This window comes from Protopterus annectens, chromosome 14.part0 (assembly GCF_019279795.1).
Source record: "Protopterus annectens isolate FY-2018-M chromosome 14.part0, PAN1.0, whole genome shotgun sequence".
NCBI classification, from domain to species: domain Eukaryota; kingdom Metazoa; phylum Chordata; order Ceratodontiformes; family Protopteridae; genus Protopterus; species Protopterus annectens.
This window is the reverse complement of record NC_056748.1, coordinates 375,468,212-375,489,924: the sequence shown is the minus strand read 5'-3', so window position 1 is coordinate 375,489,924 and position 21,713 is coordinate 375,468,212. Positions and strand designations below refer to the sequence as shown.

Sequence of the window (21,713 nt, the reverse complement as noted above, 5' to 3'; positions counted from 1 at the left end):
TAGAACTTCCTCAGAATCTTTTTTACAAAACGTATCCATATCATTTAAATGTTCTCTACGCTTTGCACCAAAAACACACACAACCAATCAACTACTATTCAAAGCACATGCACCCAATGAAATACAATATTTAAATTAGTTTCAAAAATCTCAAAAAACATTTCCAGGTATTCAGGACCAATCATTATACACTAAAAACAAGCCATTCATAAATCTTAATGGCTTTTTTTTACCAATCAGAAGATTGGAACAATTGTAGATCTTGATTGCCTTTTTCCACCAATCAAAAAAACAATGTTAAAATCCATTGTCAAAAAGTGATGTTCCCAAATGGTTACCCATCCAAATGCTATCCAGGCTCGATCCTGCTTAGCTTCTTAAGTCTGACAAGATTGGGCACATTTATTCTTTAGTAATAATTGCTCCTAAAATTAAAACATTTTATGCTGATCGCATTTAATCCTGGCGGTCGATCTGCCATACATGCTACTTGCTATCTATATTCGCAGCATTACAGGAGATCCTTATAATCACCTTCTAAAGTCTGGATTGCTACAGAGTCAATGACAAAAAAAATGTATACTTCCTAAAATTTTCACAAATCAACGCACGTTTAGCCAATGCATTGTTTGCATCATGTTTTCTGATGGCCAAATTATGTTCATAGATCCTATGTTTTAAACATCTCAGTATTTTACCTATATAAAAACTTGAACATGAGTCACATAAGACCAAATGAACTACCCCAATGAAAGTGTAGTCAAACATTTTCTTCATAGTAAAACATGTTATGGGCATTAAATGTAATACTTGAACTGTTTGCTATATAGTGGCACTGTTTACATCATCCGCATGCATATATGTACCGAAATGCCAATAGACTAACTTACAGATTACCAAGATTAAAAAGTCGAAGTTTCTGTTAACTGAAACTTCTTTACTGACATTCAGATGACTGAACATATAAAAAGTTGACACTCTGAGCTAAGCGGAACAGGAAATCTGCTCATTTCTGCAGTGCGATCTCAGAGTAGGTATATGTAAGTTGCAGGGGGTTGGGGGGTGCAGGGGGGCACACAGCCCCCCCTGTAAAAACAAAGTTAATTTTATTATTGTTTTTTGTTAAGTTTCTGTTTTGTAATGAATATTCATATCGGTGCTATAGCTACCATCAGGAATATTAGTGGGATTTTTTTTGGATTTGCTGTTATTGGTTGGTGGATGGGGTGTGGTTGTGGTTAGGCATGTTGGTTGGATTTAAATAAGGGTAGTTTACCACTGTTATAGCGTTGATGATGAGTGTAGTGTTTGTGTTTTCTATAAGTCATACTCAATGTTTTCATTTTTTTTTTGTTGGTAGTGAGAGAATTTAACACAGTAGGGTAATAGCATTGGAAATGTGTTTGTGGTTTCTGTACTGTTTTGTAGTCGTCAGTGTTTTGTAATTTATGTTATGTGACAGTCTAATTTTTGACATTTCAGGATTTTGACAGTTCGTTTTTTTGGTCTTGGTTATGTGGTAGTTTGGTCTTGTGTAGTAGACCCCTACATTTATTTATATATATATATATATATATATATATATATATATATATATATATATATATATATATATATATATATATACACACACACACACACACACGAATACACACGCACACATATACATATATATGTTTACACATATTTATATTTTCCACATTGCAGCCTAAAGTTGATTTACCTGTCCTAATTTTTGTGGTCCCTGCAGGTCATGAAGCCTGTCATCACACAGCAAAGGTGACACTCAAAACAAGTAAACAATGTGATCTATCAAGTTTTTTTTTTTATCAGGTTTTGTTCTCGAGGTTAGTTAAACTACCTGGCAAAGTCCTGAAAGGTAAATTGTCTTCATGACAGAAATGAGATAAACAGGACTGACGTTCACAAATGCAGTCCTATAATAATAAACATTTAATGCAATCACTGAAGTTTAAAGCAAGCAAAAATATTCACAACCAAGATAAAAAATGCATCCACAAAGTACGTGGAATGTCACAATCACACTCCAAAATCAGGAAAAGTACATTTCTAACAATGTTCTCTTTGGACAAAGCATTCAAAACCTTCCAATGAGTATCACTTGTATATAAGAAAAGTTCAAAAGTCATTTATATTTATCAAGTACATATAATTCCTGAAAACATTCAGCTGTCCTTTCTATAGGCAAATGCAATAATCAGGAAGCTTAGCCGAAAAGCAATGAGGGAGAACTGTTCTCTGTAACCACAAAACACCTAAGGAGAGGTCAGCCAAGGAAGTTGAAAAGTATACCAGCTGAAGGTCATCTTTCTTCTCTTCCTTCTCAAGGAATGAGCATTGGCTTCTGTATGCGTGGCACTTAAATTCCAATGTAGGCTCAGGGGGAGGGGTGCAGCAGGAAAGCATTAAAATACATATAGTGCAGTGCACTGACCAATTTGTAATGCAAGGTACATCCAAACATCCTGCACCAATATCATTGCTCATCGTGAGTAGTGGAAGGGATGAAATAAGAGGCTATAGCATGACAACAAAAGCAACAACTCTGGTGAGTAGTATCCTTGCAAGTCTGATTATCACATTCCATTTACTAACAATACAGACAGTGAAAACATTGACACCCCACACACACACACACACACACACAATGAAGGACTGTCCTGTTTAAGTCTTCATACAGACCATACATTATATCTCCTTCAACCGCAGGCCATACTACCCATATTGCAGTATCACAACTTAAAAAAATATATTTTAATAAAATTCAAAAATGCACTTCAAAAGTTACTCAAAAACTCCTAAAAATAAAGTAGGTGCCCATAATATCTTAAAAAAGTAACAGCCAGAACATACAGTCCTAAACATGCATAGCCAAGGTACACAGCAAATACAATGCCTATGATGATACAAAATTAATCACAAAGCAAGTAATAATCTTACTTCTTAAAAGCACCCCATGAATATGTTTAGCACAATATTGTAGTTTAACATACTTCCACAAAACAATTCAATACAATATTTCTGCCTGTCAGTGTATATAATCCTTTTCCTGTCTCTCTGGAGGTTCAGAAGATTTATTATTATTCATGAGCACATACAAAAGAGATTACAGTTCCATGTATTCATTTCATGCCAACTAATTTTCTGCTCCAAAGACAATTCCCTTATTCTTTGCTTTTGTCAAAATATCAGATAACGTTCTGTTATATTCCGCTAGTGCATTCTAAGATATTTTTTTCTATTTCAATAAGTTTGAAATTATATGCAAGAAGGCTCACTCATTGTAACAGCATTGCCACTTGCTAGCTGGCTTATCACTATAGATATTTTTTTTCTGATTCTGCAAAATCTTTTCAGCATTTGGCAGATTACAATATGGAAATATATTTCTATGTTAATACAACTGAAATTTGTTTAGCTAAGACAATTCTTCTGAAGTCTGTTAATTACTGCCAGCAACATTTTTCCAGAAAAAAATTCTGTTTAAAACACAGAGGAAATAACGGAAAATGTATTTCCCCAAAATAAGTTTTGTATTGAAACAGAAATTTTTGTTGTCAAAAATGAAAGGAGATTCTAATACCTCTCAACTTTCCATATTTTCACAGAATGTCCAGAGTTTTGGCTCCTATTGTGTACATGTTCCTTATAAAATTTGTGGTTTCCTGGCAAATCATTGAGTACTAAAGTCACTAAACAATGACAGTCATTTGAGAGCACTTGCGTATTATCGCAACCACATTTGTTAAAGATTTGCTATATGCAGCGTTGCTTTTTTAAGTGTCCTGGTCTGTTTACTGTGGATGCATCCACGAAGATTGCCCTTCTAGATAACTACTGGCAAGATGTTTACTTATTTTTATATAACATCTGCAAATGCTGACATACGGTCATACTTCTTGACCATTTCACACTGGAATTCTGATAAAAAATAAGGGAATGCCCAGGTTAAATTATTGCTGTTTTAACATTACTTGTTAAAAAATGACATTTTGTATTGGCATCAGCTTTCTGAAAGATACACCATTCAAAACTCGTATGTACGTTATAATTCGGTGTCTTAATCCCTGAATGACTTGCCAAATACCCTTGCTAGAAAACCACAAGTTTTATGAGGAACAGACAAACTATGAGATCAAAAAAATCTGGACATTCTGCTATATTCTGGACGGTTGATAAACATGGACACAATTCGGGAGACTGTCTGGGAAAGTAACGCGTTTTTAATTTCAACCCGTCTGTAGTGGTGGCTGTGCTGTTTGCAGCACCGAGTAACCCCCCCCCCCCAAATTAGAAAGTACAGTATTACTCAGACGATCAAAACAATGTAGCTGAGAAAACTTGGCTCTTGTCATTTGAGGCTTTAGTAAAACTGTGATCCTAAAACAAAAGACCTTCTCTGTTCTGCTCAGCTCACATTTGCACCAGAGGAGCTAACCTTTAAGCTTCTTGAGAACTCCTTTCTTGTACGTGCACACACACACACACACACACACACACACACACACACACACACACACACACACACACAAAAAATGGTACTTGTGCATTATCGGTTACAAATGTGGTAATATGCAAGTACCCATTTGAGTTTAAGACTTCATATCCTTCAGAAAATGCATGCTAATGCAAAACTTATTTTAGTAACTTTCACAATTTATAAAAGATTAATATTAAAAAAAAATGTCCCAATGTTTGATCCTTTGTCCCTCCATTATTTTTGGCTTTGTCCAGATTTCTTGTGCAAAGAGGTCAAGAGCAATATTACCAGTGAATGAGGTTCCTGGTGTATCAGCTTTTCAGACTCCAAGCCTGCAAAGTAACTAACAAGGTCATAACTGTTTATCAACATTTAAGTAATAAAAATGTGTGATGGGAGAAGTTAAAATAAAAGAAAAATGTTAGTGTTGGTATTTTAAATGCATTTTTATTTCAATATGGATTCTTGGTTGTTTTAGTCTGTTTCTGATGATTTATTTCCTGACAACATGGCAAGTGCAGAAAGCTCTTGTTTGGAAATAGGAAACTGTGCCCAATATGGAAAGGTACAGATATAGAGGAAGGAGACATTAGTTAGCAAACTTAATGCTGCACTATTCATTTTTAATTGGTCAGGGGCTGTATTTTAATTGTTACAGTAATGTATTTAATCAGAAATAGTATGTAATATTCATGCTTTACATAGTCTGGGGAGACAAGACCTTGATTACCTAGTCTCCCACATATGTGTTCTCTAAAATAAATGGGATTATTACTTTCTGCTGAACTGTGTTGTGTTAAACATTATTTGCACCTTAACAGTTTGGTACCATGGAATCTCTAATTTTTTTGAGCAGTTTGTGCGCTGATTCACCAGAAATTGCCACTCAGCCACTGTGACAGGTTTTCTGCAGGCACGTTTCTGTTGTGTCAGTACATAATTTTATTTTTCTCACCTTCAAAAGAGTTTGCATTAACTACAGGTAAGCTTTACTAATAATCCTGCACTAGATATACTTGTATGACTCTGGGAAATTTTAAGCAAGGTTAATCAGTTAAATAATGCAAGTTTCTTTAATTGCGTGCATCAAAGTTCCAATCAATGCAAGTTTCTTTAATTGCGTGCATCAAAGTTCCAATCAAGAAATAACAAGGACAGAGTATCCTTGTCAGAAGGATGGTGTGTCGTTTTTATGCATGAGTCTGGGTTCTAATCAAAATGAAAGGAAAAAGGAACACAGAAAATTCCTTACTAGTATGAAAGTGGATTTCTAACTTTAGTCTCATTTCTAGCTCTTTCATATGAATGTGGGTTTATAATGGATGCTAGTGCAGGTATTTTTAAAGAACGAGCATACGAGACTCCAGCCAGGGATATGTTTAATACATATGATAGAGACAGTTGTAATTACTTGCTAAAAAGGTCTGAGATCACTAAAAGTGACCGCGCTTGACAATTTCTGGAAAAAAAGGTATTTTTGATAAGAAAATTCTAGAAAATCTTAAAACTAAACTGAAACAAAATGGTAATATAGTACCAACCTTTTGTTGGTCAGCTTTTAATGACTGGCAAGAAACAGCCAAAATTAAGGAAAAGGAATCTATATTACAAAATGGTAATATAGTACCAACCTTTTGTTGGTCAGCTTTTAATGACTGGCAAGAAACAGCCAAAATTAAGGAAAAGGAATCTATATTTGGGTGTCTGAAGTATAATTCATCTAGATTAAAGTCACAGCTTCAGGCAGCTAATAGAATAATGCATTCATTACAAAAATGGACAGATGAAAAAAAATCACATTCCTGGGGTATGTTTCCTTTAAGAATTAGAGAAGTTAGCAGTTTTGCAGCCAGACTCCTCAGATGACAACTGCCTCTTGATTCTGCCCCCTCCTCCACCTTTTGATCAACCTGCTTCTTATGAAGCCAATAGTTCTCCCTCCCAGAGGGCAGGTGAAAGAACATCTCACCAAAACACCTGCTACTTCCCCAGGCACAGCGCAAGTTATTTCTCGTACTTTTCATCATTCCCATGGGATGGTCTATAATACTAGATTTAGACAGCAGATACAAACACTCAGCCACAATGCTATCAGATCAAATGTTAATGCGAACAGCTAATAAGGGAAAACAATTCTATTACAAACCTAAATATGGAGCTAGCACAAAGCACATAGGAAAACTAAAACAATTTGTTAATAAATCCGCTCTACCAATAACTAATCCCTTAAAGAAAGCTAAACAACTGATTACACAGTTCCCAATAGGTACTGACAGTGAATAATATCAGTGGGCTCCATCTTTTAAACAAAACGCAGAAGAAGAAACAGATTTTGATTCTTCCACTACTTCTTCTTTCAGCTTTTCCCGGTTAGGGGTCGCCACAGCGGATCATCTGTCCACTCATGACTGGCAACGGAATTTTAAGGTGCCAAGTTGCCAGGCCGGCACCCAACCTTCCACAGAAGGCACACACACGCACTCACATCTAAGGCCAATTTAGAGTGTCCAATCCACCTACAGCATGTCTTTGGTATTTAGGAGGAAACCAGAGCACCCGGAGAAAACCCACGCAACCACAGGGGGGACATGCAGACTCCGCAAAGAAGGCATCCCAGCCGAGGATTGAACCAGAGATCCTCTTTGCTGTGAGGTGTTTGTACACACCCCATTAAATATGCCAAAATATTGGAAAAACATGTACAATTAAATATGTAGATGATTTAGGTTTAGCTTCCAAAACCTCTAATGACTGCAAACAATATACTATTTTCCTTCTAACCAAGCTGGCAGAACAAGGATCAAAGTTAAGAAGGATAAATTCAAGTTATGGAAATTGCAGGATCAGACTGGGATATCTTATTTCAGAAGGTTCCACACAAATATTGCTGCAATAAAAGTTGCACCATAATCTACTACATTAAAACAGATGCCAACTTTTCTGGGGCTGACAGGTAATTGTAGAAAATGGATTTCAAATTCTGCATAAGTAGTGAAACCCTTACTAGTCTTATTAAAGACAGATATCCCTGGACCTTTACCCTGGTAAGACTGCCATGAAAAACTTTTGTTCAACTAAAACCCCTACTTTAAATCCTTCCCTTACTTTGATTACTAGATTATTCTAAAATATATTTCTTGTTTTGTTGTGAAAGTAATAAAGCAGCATTAGATTTATTAGTACACAGCTGAAATAATGGTTTTAGACCTACAGCTTATTTTAGCACAAACCCTAATCCTGTAGCATAAGCCCTCCCCCACTGCCTTAGGGAGCTGGCCTCAATGGTGGGCTTAGTAGAAATGGTGGCTGCAATGACCATCAGGTATGAGACCAGCATGCAGTTCACATTCTGTAGAGACAATGTTACTAAAGACTAAGACACAATACTTGCCTGCAGCACGATTATCTAAATATGATTTCTCTTTACATAATAACCCTTCTTTACAGACTGCTTGATGTCCACCACTTAAACTTGCTTCTTTAATCCCTTGCAGACAAAGGAGAGCCCCGTAACTGAGTTGCTGTATTTAACTCAGTGCTTCCTCCTAGGTTAGTTTTAAAACATGTTCCATTATAGAATTTAGAATTGCTTCTTTTTATTGATAGCACCTGTGTTCATCCAGAAGATGGGATACTTGTAGCAGCCTTTTCCACTTGTACTCAGGACAGAATTTTGTTAATTAATGGGACAGTTAAATGGAAATATGTCTGCTCAAACAGCTGAACTTGTGGCCATTACCAATGCCTGTAAAATTGCCAAAGACATCTCAGTTACTATTTCTACACACTCGAGCTCTGCTTATGGGGTAGGTTCATGACTTGGGGGCAATTAGAGAGAATGGCGATATTTGATTTCAGCAAGGATTATTATTAAAAATGCTGTTTTTGTTCATGAACTACTGAATGCATTAGTGTTACCAAATGACTAGCTGTAGTCAAATGTGCCACACATAAAAATGAGAATTCGTATATCTCTAGAGATAATAGTTTTGAGATATGGTGGCAAGACAAGCTACAATGTCCTACCTTGTTCAGTTTTGCAGAAACTCTAGGAGACGAACATTTCTTTACAGGAATTGTTATTTTTCCAGAATCAAACTAAGGATTCTGAATGGGCATGATGAATTTACGATGGATGCAGCCATTCTCAGGACCTAAGATTTATAGTGCCACTTGGATGGGTGGCTAGTTGCCCCACAAAAAAATTCTAACTCAGTTGGTTAAAGCTTACCACTTCTTACCTTTTCATTTGGGCAGAAAATGCTGTACTAAAACTTCTAATGACATTTATCCCCTTCACTTTTCAAAAATCATTCAACATTTTGTAATACATGTGTGATTTGTTTTGAACATAATGTTTCCAAGACTGTACCGGCACCCACAAAAACACTGAAAAAAGCTATGGGGACATTTTGTACCTTTTAGTGGGACTTTACTGAACTTCCACAAATGCAAAAGCTGAAGTACATACTTGTTGTGTTTGATGTTTTTCCTGGATGGGTAGAGGCATATCCATGTGCAAGAAAAGAGGATACAATGGTAGTAAAAAAATTGATTCAGGACTTTCTCTCAAGATTTGGTATTCCTTGTTGCATCCAGTCATACCAAGGAATTCATTTTACTAGTTAAGTGATGCAGCAGATCAGTAAAACACTGAATATCAAAATGCACTAGTCAGGGATAAACATACTGTGAAGCAAATCAGGATATGGCCAAATGGAGCAATCAAAGCACTCCAAGATTGCTTCAACAATACAAAATGCAGTATACTTAAAGAGGCCGCAACAGCTGATCCACATGTTAACTTGGACGAATACACAGAAACTGTGATGGCATACATATCTAAATGCACAAATGACGTGACCATCAACAGAAATACCATCATAAAAGGCAACCAAAAACCCTGGCTCACCAGCAAAGCATATGAACTCCTGAAGGAAAGTAATGTAGAATTCAAATCAAAGGACAAGGAAGCTCTCAGTGTGGCAAGGGCAAACATGAAGAGAGGGATAAAGGAAGCAAAGAGGGCCTATGAAAACAAAGTCCAGAACCACTTCACTGACATGAGAGACCCCAGGTGCATGTGGCAGGGTATAAAACTCATGACTGAATACAAACCCCTGTCAGCCCAATGCGAGGACAACACAGAATTCCTGAATAGGCTGAGCAATCTTTTCTGCAGGTTCGAGGAGAGGAACAGCACCAAGGCAGTGAAACATACTACAGACACAGGAGATGGTGCTCAGCCTAAACTCCATAGAGGTGAAGAGGACCTACAGCAGGTGAACCCTAGGAAGGCTGTAGGACCAGACATCATCATGGGAAAGGTGTTAAAGGACTGGGCTAAACAACTAAGCACTGTACTCACGGATAAATTTAACATCTCCCCCAGTCAAACGAAGGTACGCAGTTGCTTCAAAAACACAAACATTATTCCACTGCCGAAGAAATAATCTCCCTCAAGCCTCAATGACTATAAACCAGTAGCCTCACATCCGCTGTTATGAAAAGCTTTGAAAGGTTAGTCAAAAAACATCTGAGAGCAAGACTTCTAGTGGCACTAGATCCACTCCAGTTCACATATTGTGCCAATCACTCCACGGTGGATGCCATTTCGGTTACACTGGAACTGTAATCAGCACACCCTGAAAACAGGGACAGCTATGTTACAATGATGTCTACTGACTTAGTTCAGCATTCAATACTGTCATCCCATAACAGCTAACTGAAAAATGTGTTCATCTAGGTATCAATGTCCATATGTGTATCCTGGACTTCATGACTGAAAGATAAGACAAGACTAAAATGGTATGTGTGGGCAACAACTCTTCGAAAAGCATCACAATCAACACAGGAGTACTTAAAGGCTATGTGATGAGTCCACTACTGTTTACAGTACTAACCCATAACTGTAAAGCTAGATTCAACACCAGCCATATCATTAAGTTTGTGGATGACACTACAATCTTGGGCCTCTTCAGTAAAGGAGATGAAAAAGACTGTAGGGAGGAAGTGAGCTCACTGACTGACTGGTGTGCCAAGTACCTCGACCTTAATGTTACCAAAACAAAGGAAATCATAATGACTTCAGGAAAACACAACCAGCGCATTCTCCTCTCATGCTTAATGGCCAGATGGTGGAAAAAGTAAAGAGCACAAAATTCCTGGGGATTCACATTGCAGAGGATCTATCTTGGTCAATAAACACCAGTCATATAGTAAACAAGGCTCACTGATGTCTGCATTTCCTGAGGAAAGTGAGAGTCTACCACCCCCTGTCCTCTCCACCTTCTACAGGGGTACCACAGAAAGTATCTTAACGTGTAACTTCTCAGTGTGGTACGGGAACTGCTCAGTTGCAGACCAAAAAGCCCTACAAAAGGATAGTGAAAGTGGCAAAAAAGATAACGGGCTCCAAACTTCCAGCACTACAGGAGTTATACACAGCACACCGTCACAACAGAGCTACAAAAATAATCAAGGATCCTACACACCCTGCTTATGAACTGTTCACATGCTTGTCATCTGGCATACCGCAGCATGCACTGTAAAACGTCCACGTTCAGAAACAACTTCTTCCCTCAAGCGGTGAGATTCGAACTCTGGCAATAATCTCAGGGAAGTCGGACACTGACAAGATATGGAACAGCCAACTCTTTTGGTGCATATAAATGAGAAACAGTTCGGATTCTAAACATTAATGATACATAGATGGCAATGAATGTGCCATATTATACTAACTAGATCCGTATTCATGTGAGCATCATACAGTGTAATTGGAACTTGTGCAATAAGAAATCTTTCAGCTGCTGAAAACTATAGACAAGGTAAAGTGTGGTAATATGTAGGTAGAATAACCTGTCTAATGTGAAATGATGAATATACATTCATTGTTAGTGTTATTGTAGGTATGTATATGTCTTCTCAAGTCGAGCCTGATGCACGCATTTTCGTTTAGACTACATTTATATAGGCTAAATGACAAAAAAGTTTACTTTGACTTGGAAATCAACTTCATATGAACTGTAACAAAGTACTTCAGTCTTCCTGTTTAAAGTTTCATCAAAACCTTTTCCAGCTCCAACATGCTCGATTTTCTTATGGACCTATTATTGCAACAGCTACAGTGATTTTTCATCATCATTTTATTTTGTCTACTTTTTTTCATCTGAAATTGTGATTACATTGTCATCTGCACTCATCAAATCTCTAAGTACAGAATCTTTTTTTTTTTTTTTTTTTTTTTTAAATTAGAGATGAGTACATCTCTAGAACTAGGGACAGATGCTTGGTCAGCACTACAGCTAGAAAATACGATTGGCATCCTAAATGCAAAACTTTTTCTGCTGCTTCATAGAAATGTCAAGAATCTTACCATTACTGACTGTTGGGTTTGTGCACATATTTCTAAAGCACATGACGGGGTTATTCCTCTCATTCCAATACCAGCAACTGGTAAAGAACGTTCTATAGCATTTTATACCATTTTTCTTGCTGAAAATCAAAAAGCAAAAGATGTATCCATCAGTGTTTCAGTAGTTCTACTTCAATTGTCAATAACTGCTAAAGGACATATCTGCCATTGTAAAAATGGTACACATTTGTTGTCACAAACAGTATTTGCAACTTCACTTGGAAAATTTATGATAGGGCAAGAGGACTGGGTATGGCAGCATTACATGAACACTATTATATCTGTGGAGATAAGTATATCCCTGGTTACCAACAGACTAATCAGGTTGTTGCTATATTGTCCATATTATTCCAGCTATACAACATACAGACACTTTAACTGATTGAAAGATTCATAATGCTCATTCCAGGAAAGATACCAAAGACATTTTGAATGCTGATGGAAAAAGAAATGTTTCTTGGTTTATCACCATGCTGTTCAAAAGCCTGCATCTGATGATGTAAATGTTTATTTATTCATTACAAATAGAACTTCGCTTCCGTCCTCGGAGCCGATACGGCCATTTCCAAGCTCCCGCCAGACACAACTCTCAGCTAAGATCTACCCATAATGCCCCTCTCCTAGTTACTCCAGATCTTGTTTGCCACGTTCCTAGTCAGATGTGCTAGCCATCTCTCTCAAAGCTAAGTAGAAAATTGTAATTTGTAAGATAGTTTCTCCTCAAACTTTTTTATTTTTAGTCAATTTAGCCTTTTCTCACTGTCGCCTATAACCTAATTTTATTCCCTATCCTTTACCTTGGTAATTTAATTTCTACCATTATTGATACTGTCCCTTTGACAGGCCCTTCCTTACCACTTGTGGTATTTTTTAAATATCATCGTTGGTATTCTCTCACCTTTTTCCCATCCCTTCTTTTGTTTTTTTCTATGGGATAGCCTTGTTGTCTTACTATGTCAGACAAAGCTAGGTTGGAGTTTAAACAGTGGGACAAGTGTGGGAGTAAGATGCCCAACTCAGATGGACACGTTCGTTGTGTCTACTGTTTGGGCGTGGATCATAATAAAGCTAACTGTGACATTTGTGGTAGTTTTAGTAATTTACACTAGCAGAACATAAAAATAAGCTTATTTTAAAAGGTTTAATCAAGACACCTTTTTCGGCAGATCTATCAGGGTCGGAGGTCTCACCCCCTCCAAAGACCAAAAAACATAAGGAAAAACGGATTCACTCGGTTCCTGCATCTTCGTCAGTTACGGAACCAAATCGGTTCCATGCTTTGTCGGCACCCTTGGCGCAGACCTCTTCGGCACCAGGCTCCCTCGGTGCCGTCCATGATATTCACCCCTATTTCGGTTCCAACCTTGGCACCACTGACTTCTGTGGAGTCCTTGGATCAGACATTGGCTCCTATGACTGTACCTGCTTCGGCACCATCCCCGGCCACGGTGCTGATAGTTTCTTTGGCTCAAACACTCGAATATATACCAAGGACAAGATACTCTCCAACTTACGACCCTTTTTTGGGGCAGAGGTTTAGCAACCCTTTCTAGAAAGACCGGATTCTCCCCCATCAGCTTCCTTTAGATCAGGAGTTTTTCTGAATTAGATTTAGTGCGGGTTGTGGACCAGCTTCTGGCAGCTAGGGGATTGCCCATTCAAGCTAGACATTCCATCCCTCTTGGCTCAGAATCTTTTACTACATCTTCCCCTGTTTATCCTCCTCCAGCCTCTACCCAGGTCCCAGAGATCTCGGTACCGATGTTCACCCCGGTGCATACTGTCTCAGCTCCAACAGCAGTTTTTCCCCTGTCAGCACTGACCACCCTTGCTGCATTGGCTCCAGTGGAGCCGATGCTCTCTCGGAGCAGTGCTTGGACCGTCCGTACCTTGGTACCTAGCCCAAAGCCTATTTTCTTGCTGGTGCCATCTATGTCCATGGCTCCGACAGCTTCCAGTCCTCTCAGAGCTCCTCACCTGGAGGTGGGCTCCTCAGGGCGGGGTGTGACCCTGGTTCCGAGGTTGTCCTTCCTGGTTCCAGGCTCCTATCCCTCCTCGGGTGGGCCTGCTTTCCAGATGACGAAGAGGGTCCTTGCCTCCGCAGGCTTGCAGTCAACATCGATGACATCAGTATCAGAACCCCCCCCCCCAGCATGCAACTGTCCCAACTCCCTATTTCGGGACCCCAGGCACGGGAGTCACAAGACCCTCCTTTGAAGGGAACCCCTTCTCCGGAGTCCTCCTCAGAAGATCCCACTGGGAAGCTACCCCAGAAGAAATGGTACAAGAGGAAGCACCTTGATTCCCCGGAGGAATCCATCACCGAAGATACCGACTGTGATGAGGGGGAAGGGTCCCCACGGTCTCCCCCCAGACAATGTCTCATTCAGAGACGTTCTCAAAATCCTCAAGCAGCTAGGAGACTGGAAGTCTTCCGACCCTTCTTCTGAGGAATTGGTGTTCTTGCAGGCCTTCCGTGCCCAGCCATCTACTTTCTGGGTGACCCCACCAACAGATGACCTTATGCAGCATGCCTGGAAGGCCCCGGACAATATAGAACCTGTCCCTCCCAAGGCCAGACAAAATTTTATCTACACCTGAAGACCAGCCACACTGGTCCAAGCAGTTGACAGTTGATTCTATGGTCATGGCAGTGGCCACCAAGCAGGAACTGGCAGAAGATAGTTTCACTGTCCATCCTCCAAACAGGGAGTCCCGGACCATGGACAGACTAGGGAAGTGGACCTATGCTTCAGCGACCTTCGCCATTCGGTTGCTGAGCTATCTGGCACACTTTACTCACCTCCAAAGAGACCTAATTTCCAAAATGTCTTCCTCTTTGGTGGGGGGTACTGCCTGATGAGGTGCGTAACACTGTCACCTCACAGCTAGCTACCCTAGAATACATCTCAAACTCCTCAATGCGTTTGATATCTCACACCACATAGGGGGCAGCTCGAGCTGCCGCATCAGGCATTGTCATAAGACATAATGCTTGTATGCGGTTGCGTGACTTCGCAGACCCCTTTAAATCTTCCTTCGTTAATGCACCTGTCAACGAATCTGCACTTTCTGGATCCAAAGTACGAGACACACTTGCATGAAGTGAGAAAGATGTAAAGACCTTGTGTGCTGTGGGCATACGCTTTTGCAACCCCCAGAAGTCCTACTTCCGGAACCAGAAGGGAGGAAAAATGTGGTTCAAGAAATCCCAAGGATCTTTTCGGGACACTTGTTTCTCTGGCAGACCTTACCAGCGCTCCTGAGCAGCGGCCCGATTGCTTTCCTCTGGAAGCAGTCGGGGGGTTGTTTTTCTCTGCACCTACCACCCTGTCATCTTATTACTACTGATGTTTGGGTGCAGAGAATAATATCCAGAGGCTACCAAATACCATTCGATTTAATTCCCAGACCCATCAAACAAATCCCCGATGTACCACCCAATCAGAGGGAATTAGCAGCCTTAGAAATAGAAAAGCTGCTAAGAAAAAAATAAATAAATAACAGTCCCACCAGACCAGACAGGATCCGGGTTTTACTCTAGGTTCTTTTTAGTGCCAAAAAAGACAGGGGACTGGAGACCTATCCTGGATCTCAGCCTACTGAACAAATTTATCAAACCTCAAAAATTCCGGATGGTCATGGTACAGTCCATTCTTCCCTTCCTAAGGAGAGACAACAGGATGTGCTCTATAGACCTCCAGGACGCGTACTACCACATAAAGTTGGATCACCGCTCCCGGAGGTTTTTCCGCTTCCGGCTAGGAGTCAATCACTACCAGTTCAGGGCACTGCCATTCGGTCTCTCGATAGCCCCCCCCACCCCCGAGTGTTCACCAAATGTATGGCAGTTGTGGTAGCTCATCTTTGACTACAAGGATTCCAGGTGTTCCGTATCTAGACGATTGGCTCCTTACCGCTCCGACCAGAAATCTCCTAGTCCACTGTCTCTCTTACACTCAAGGTCTCGCTTCTCTCCACTTGGGGATTACAATCAACAAGGACAAATCTCAAATGTCCCCAATGAAGGCACAGGAATTTACTGGAGCGGTCTTCGACACAACATCCTGCCAAGCTTCTCTCCCCTTCACAGGCTTCCGAAAATAAGACACCAAACCCAAGACCTTCTTCCTCAAACCTATGCACCAGCACATCTTGTACCGCAACTCTTAGGCTCCATTGCGGCTGCCACTATGTTAGTACCACTGGCAAGGCTGCACATGAGAATCCTGCAGTGGCTCCTTTCCACACAATGTTCGTTTCTAACTCACCCACTCGACAACATGATATGTCTTACAAACCTTTGCATGGAAGAAATGCTATGGTGGATGAAGCCACAAACGAATCTTTGGTGTCGACCGTTCTGTCTTCCCCAGCCCACGGCCATGGTGACCATGGACGCTTCCCTGTAAAGGTGGGGGGTCATTTCCAGGGAAAGACGGTCCAAGGCACCTGGTCCCCCATGGAGGCCAATTTGCACATAAATGTCATGTAACTGAGGGCAGTTCTCTTAGCGTTGCAAGCGTTCCATGCATCCCTACCCTCTGGGAACATTGCAATTCAGTCGGACAACATGTCAGTCATCTGGTATATCAACAAGCAAGGCCGAACTAGGTCTTACCCCCTGTGTCGGGAAGCCATGAGGATTTGGCACTGGACAATAGCTTCCAACCGCTTTCTTATAGCAACACACCTTCCTGGGAGTTCCAACCTTATTGCGGATAATCTGAGCAGGAACATCATGATGCCTCACGAGTGGTCCTTCAACCCTGTAACAGTGGATCGGATCTTCTGACGCTAGGGTAAGCCTTGCTGCAATCTGTTTGCTTCCCCCCTAAACTACAAATGCAGAAGCTACTTTGCCCTGATCCCCCCTTAGGGGGAACCCTCAAGGGATGCTCTAACACACGATTGGCCCACGGGTCTTCTGTATGCCTTTCCCCCATTTCCCCTCATTCCAAAACTTCTCCAGTAAGCTCAGAGGTTGAGAAGCAAAGTGCTCCTTATTGTCCCCTACTGGCCATGTCAAGTCTGGTTCCCGTTTCTATGGCCTCATCTGATTCACAGCACGTGGATCCTGGATCATTCCCAAGACATGTTATCTCATCCTCGGGGACCAATTCATCCGAACCTCCACAGTCTCAAGCTCACAGCTTGGTTCTTCCACTTCCAATGATTGCCAGGCTGCCTGTCAACCCATCTCTTGTTCATGAAATTATTCTGGCTTCACACAAACCTTCCACCAGGAAAGTTTATTCTAGTAAATGGACTAGGTTTTCTATATGGGCCAAAGATAAGAAAATCGATCCCTACTCTATGTCTATTCAAAAGATCCTTCAATACCGGATGACTCTTTTACATGCAGGAGCCTCAGCATTGAAGATCATTGTACATTTAGCAACTATCGCCAATTTTCATAATGGACTTGATAATTCTTCGATAATGTCACACTGCCTATGCAAGACATTTCTGAAAGGAGTATTACATGTTAAACCTCCAGTCAAGCCTACTTAGAACCCTGGGACTTGGTGCTTCAATCTCTCACAGGTCCTCCTTTCCAGCCCTTTGATTCATGTTATTTTAAATTTTTGTCATGGAAAACCTTACTTCTAGTAGCACTTATCTCGGCGAGAAGAGCATCTGAGCTACAGGCCTTGAGTGTCAAGAGACCTTACTTGATCTTCCACACAGATTGGGTGTCCCTTCATATTGACCCTTCTTTCTTGCCCAAGGTCATTTCTGGATTTTTCATTAACCAGTCTACTGACTTACCGGTTTTCTTCCCTCAGCATTCTAATAGAGGGGAGTAGCTTTGGCACACCCTTGATATGCATCGGCAGCTTCGTTGTTATTTGGACAGGAATAAATCTTTCAGGAAAACAGATCAATCGTTTGTGGCCTTTGCAGGACCCCGATTGAGTAAACCCATTTCCAAAGTGACTTTATCCTCCTGGCTTAGAAACGCCATTACTTTTACCTACCAACAGAATAAACTATCCTTACCTTCCAGGATAAAGGCTCATTCTACCAGATCTATGGCTACTTCTGTAGCATTTTATTCCAGGGCCTCTATGGATGATATCTGCGCAGCAGCCACGTGGGCAAGACCTCATACCTTTATCTCTCATTACAAATTGGATTTGGCCTCCAGGTGACGAGCATCTTTTGGTTCTATGGTGCTCAGGAATATCCTTCCTTAGGACCACCCACAACTCAAGTAGCTGGGGACTCGGTCCTATTTGTAATGAATAAACAAAGATTTACAACATCAGATAAAGAAGTTATGTCTTACCATAATGTTCCATCTGTGTTGTAGATCTTTGTTCATTCATTACTTCCCACCCTCCTTCCCCCTGCCTGGACTCCTGGTGGAGTTTAGGAACTCCTGGTTAGGGTATTTGCTCAGACAGCGCCTTCTAGTATTTTTCTATTACTACCTCTATTATATAGGGGTGGGAAAACTCGATCTGAAGTAACTAGGAGAGGAGCATTACAGGTAGGTCTTAGCGGAGAGTTTTTGGCTGGCGTGAGCTTGGAAATGGCCGTATTGGTTCTGAGGACGGAACCAAAGTCCTATTTGTAATGAATGAACAAAGATCTACAACACAGATGGAACGTTATGGTAAAACATAACTTCTTTTTTTAAAGGATTAGCTCACATGGATCTTGGTGATGGTGTTACTTCTGGAGTAACAAACTATCTAGGCTTTCAGAAATAATGAGTAATGCAACTTTTGAGTCCATTAATCTGATAAACTCAAGAACTGACTGCCATGTGCAGTGTGGTGCTACAGAACAGAATGGCCCTTGACTTTACCCTTGCTTCTAAAGTTGTACATGCTTGCTCATCAAAAATGAGTGCTGCCTCATTTATTCCTCATACTGATGCCATTCGTAATCACCTTGAAATTATACAGAAAGTTGCTGAACTGTCTCACGCTCAACAAGCTGACATTTCTCAGTGGATATGGTTAACCAGGCTCTTTTCTGGTGGAGGAGGAAGCATTTTAAAAGGTTTCATGCTAATCACTATCATAATCTTTTTATTAGGCCTTATTTTATTTTTAATCAAAGCCTTGATTCTAAAACTTCTGGAATCCAGAAAGGGCATTAAATTACAAAGTATGAATATCAATAAACATGAATCATTGCCACTGACCACATTAGTTAGCAGTTATAATGATGAAAATATAGTGTTACAAAACTTTAGTAGACTATATCATAACTTGTTCGAGGGGGGAAATGTGTGACCGAAAGTTACTCAAACTGTCTTTTTATTCCATCAAAAACACAGACATGTTTTTAACGCTGAGACCATATTTGTAAAATTGTGTAAGCATTGTGCATGTCAAGGACAGAAAGAAACTGCATGTGAAGAATGTCCAACAGGAAGTGAAAGAGTGTCAGCACATCTGAAAATCTGTAGCCATTGCCAGTCATAAAATAATATGTCTGAGTGATGCTTCATAGCATCAGATGGGGAAATGTGAAGGGAGAAGTTAAAATGAAAGAAAAATGTTAGTGTTTGTATTTTAAAAACATTTTCTTTTTAAGATAGATTCCTGATTGTTTTAGTCTACTTCTGTTGATTTATGTCCTGCCAACATGGCAAGTGTAGAAAGTTATTTTTTGCAATTCAGAACTTGAGTCTAAAATGGAAAGGCACAAACAGAGTCAGGAGATCTTAGATAATAAAATTAATGTTCATTTTTAATAAGTCAGTGGTTGTATTTTAATTGTTACAGTGATGTTGCCACTTAATCAGAAACAGTATATAATATAGAAGATTGGCACCCATGTGTTCGAAACATGAATGCCAAGAAATTCACCTTCATATTTTTTGGTCTGTTCCTCAAAAAATATGTGACTTTCAGACAAACCATTGCGGCTAATAGTAACTAAATAATGACATTCATTTGAGTTTCACTGTTCATATTCTTCAGACTACGCAGACGAACACACATCATGTTATTCCATTTTGTTCTGTCACTGTCATTTGCTAGTCATTACAAGCAGATTTTACTACTGGGCATGAGACAGACATGACCTCATAAGCAAGGGGGCCTTAACATTTACTAAGGTCAGGTTCCGTGCCATTCTGTTGCTTAACTGATTTGTATTTTTACTAATACTGGAGTGTAATCAGCATGCTCCACGCACTACATTCAAGTTTTACATAGCTTAGGGAGGCAAGACATCGATTTCCTAGTCTCTCATATACATGTGTGTTCTCTACAATAAAAGGGTTACTGTTCCCTGCTGAACTGTGTTGTGTTAAAGTTATTCTGTAGTATAAGTGTAAAGCCCAAATCTACTGGTAGTGCTCGAGGAAAGGGCTAAATATTTCACAATGACAGTGGGTTGGTTATTTCTTATTTGCTAACTGGGAAATTCCAGCTGGACATAGACTATTAATAGTGTAGACTCACAGTGCGAAGGTCAAACAGTAAAACAAATCACTCAAAGAATGTCCAGCTGTAAACTAGGAAAAAATATGATATACCAAAATGCATTATACATGGCTGCAGAAATGCAAACTGCAACACTGATTATACCAATTCCATAATATAAACAACAGCAGCCAGGCAATGAAGGGAAATGATGCATTAAACTATGGGAACAAAGATGAAAGGAAGAGGACTTGAGGCAATATCAAAGTACTTTGCAATTTTTTATCTATCACAGCTATATTCAAAGAAACTTGTCTAATACAGACTCTGGTCATTTAGGAATTAACTGCACTCATGCATGAATTGCTGCACCATTCGCTCTACTCTCTATTTTGCATTAAACCAGCCTCAAAAAGCAAACACTTGATACTTGCCAACTTAACAGATTTACTGTGTCCAACAAGCCATGTTATGTTTATGTAATGTAAAGGCATGACTAAATGTAGAGAACTTGCCTTAAGAAATTTCTACATTTAGTCATACTTTTACATTACGTGAATCATATCGATTTGGTTAAACTCATTCCTTCATTGACTGTTTTATTTAATTCACGGTTAGAGCGGGGAGAGATCTTATTCTGGCACTCAGTGGGTATACAAGATTGATTGGTCTTGGATGGAGAAGTAGCCTATCACAAGATGCATATACACACACACACACACACACACACACACACACACACACACACACACACACACACACACACACACACACACACACACACACACACACACTCTTACGGGCAGTTTGGAGGACTGCCAATTCACCTTTGACACATGTTTGAGATGCGTGATGAGATACACCACCCAGCGAAAACAAACTCGGGCACTGGCACATGTGAAAACTCTGTAGAGAGAGTCTCCTGGCCAAGAATCAAACTGGAAAACCTAGTGCTGCTTGTCAACAGCACTAACTACTGCACCACCTTGCTACCAGAGTTGTTTTAATCACAGTGTGGTCCAACTTCACGCTGGTCATTCCTTTTGCTGTGCACAAGCTCATTAGTATGCAAACTATTTACTTTGCAAAATGCCTGCTATGTTCATATTATTCACAGCTTTACAACTGTTGTATTTGTTTCTTTTACAAAGTTTACATAAAAGCAGTGAACTGTTAAGAGTATCACACTAACTTTTGTAATACTGTAGTTAATAACTTTTAAATGTTGATTTTAACACATAAGGTAATGCGCACTAATAATGTGTGCTGCCAGTTTTAAAAATCAACCAAGAAAAAGGGGAATTATAAAATGCACTCTTACTAGGTCTCCTAAATTTAAGCACCACACACTAGTGTGGACTGCACAGGATTACAATTTGAACAGGCAGGACAAAATGTGTGTGTGTAT

At 39.9% G+C, this 21,713-nt stretch overlaps 1 protein-coding gene across 5 annotated transcripts in view; it reads right to left on the bottom strand.

Moving 5' to 3' along the window:
* STN1 (STN1 subunit of CST complex) overlaps nt 1–21,713 on the bottom strand; it is a 978,195-nt gene that overhangs the window by 942,822 nt on the left and 13,660 nt on the right. For 2 of the 5 annotated variants that reach the window (XM_044056104.1, XM_044056106.1), the window contains exon 2: nt 11,877–11,995. The exons of the other annotated variants lie outside the window; for them this stretch is intronic. The gene's annotated coding sequence lies outside the window, so the exon portion shown is untranslated. The remainder of the gene's footprint in view (nt 1–11,876; nt 11,996–21,713) is intronic. 5 annotated transcript variants of the gene reach the window in all.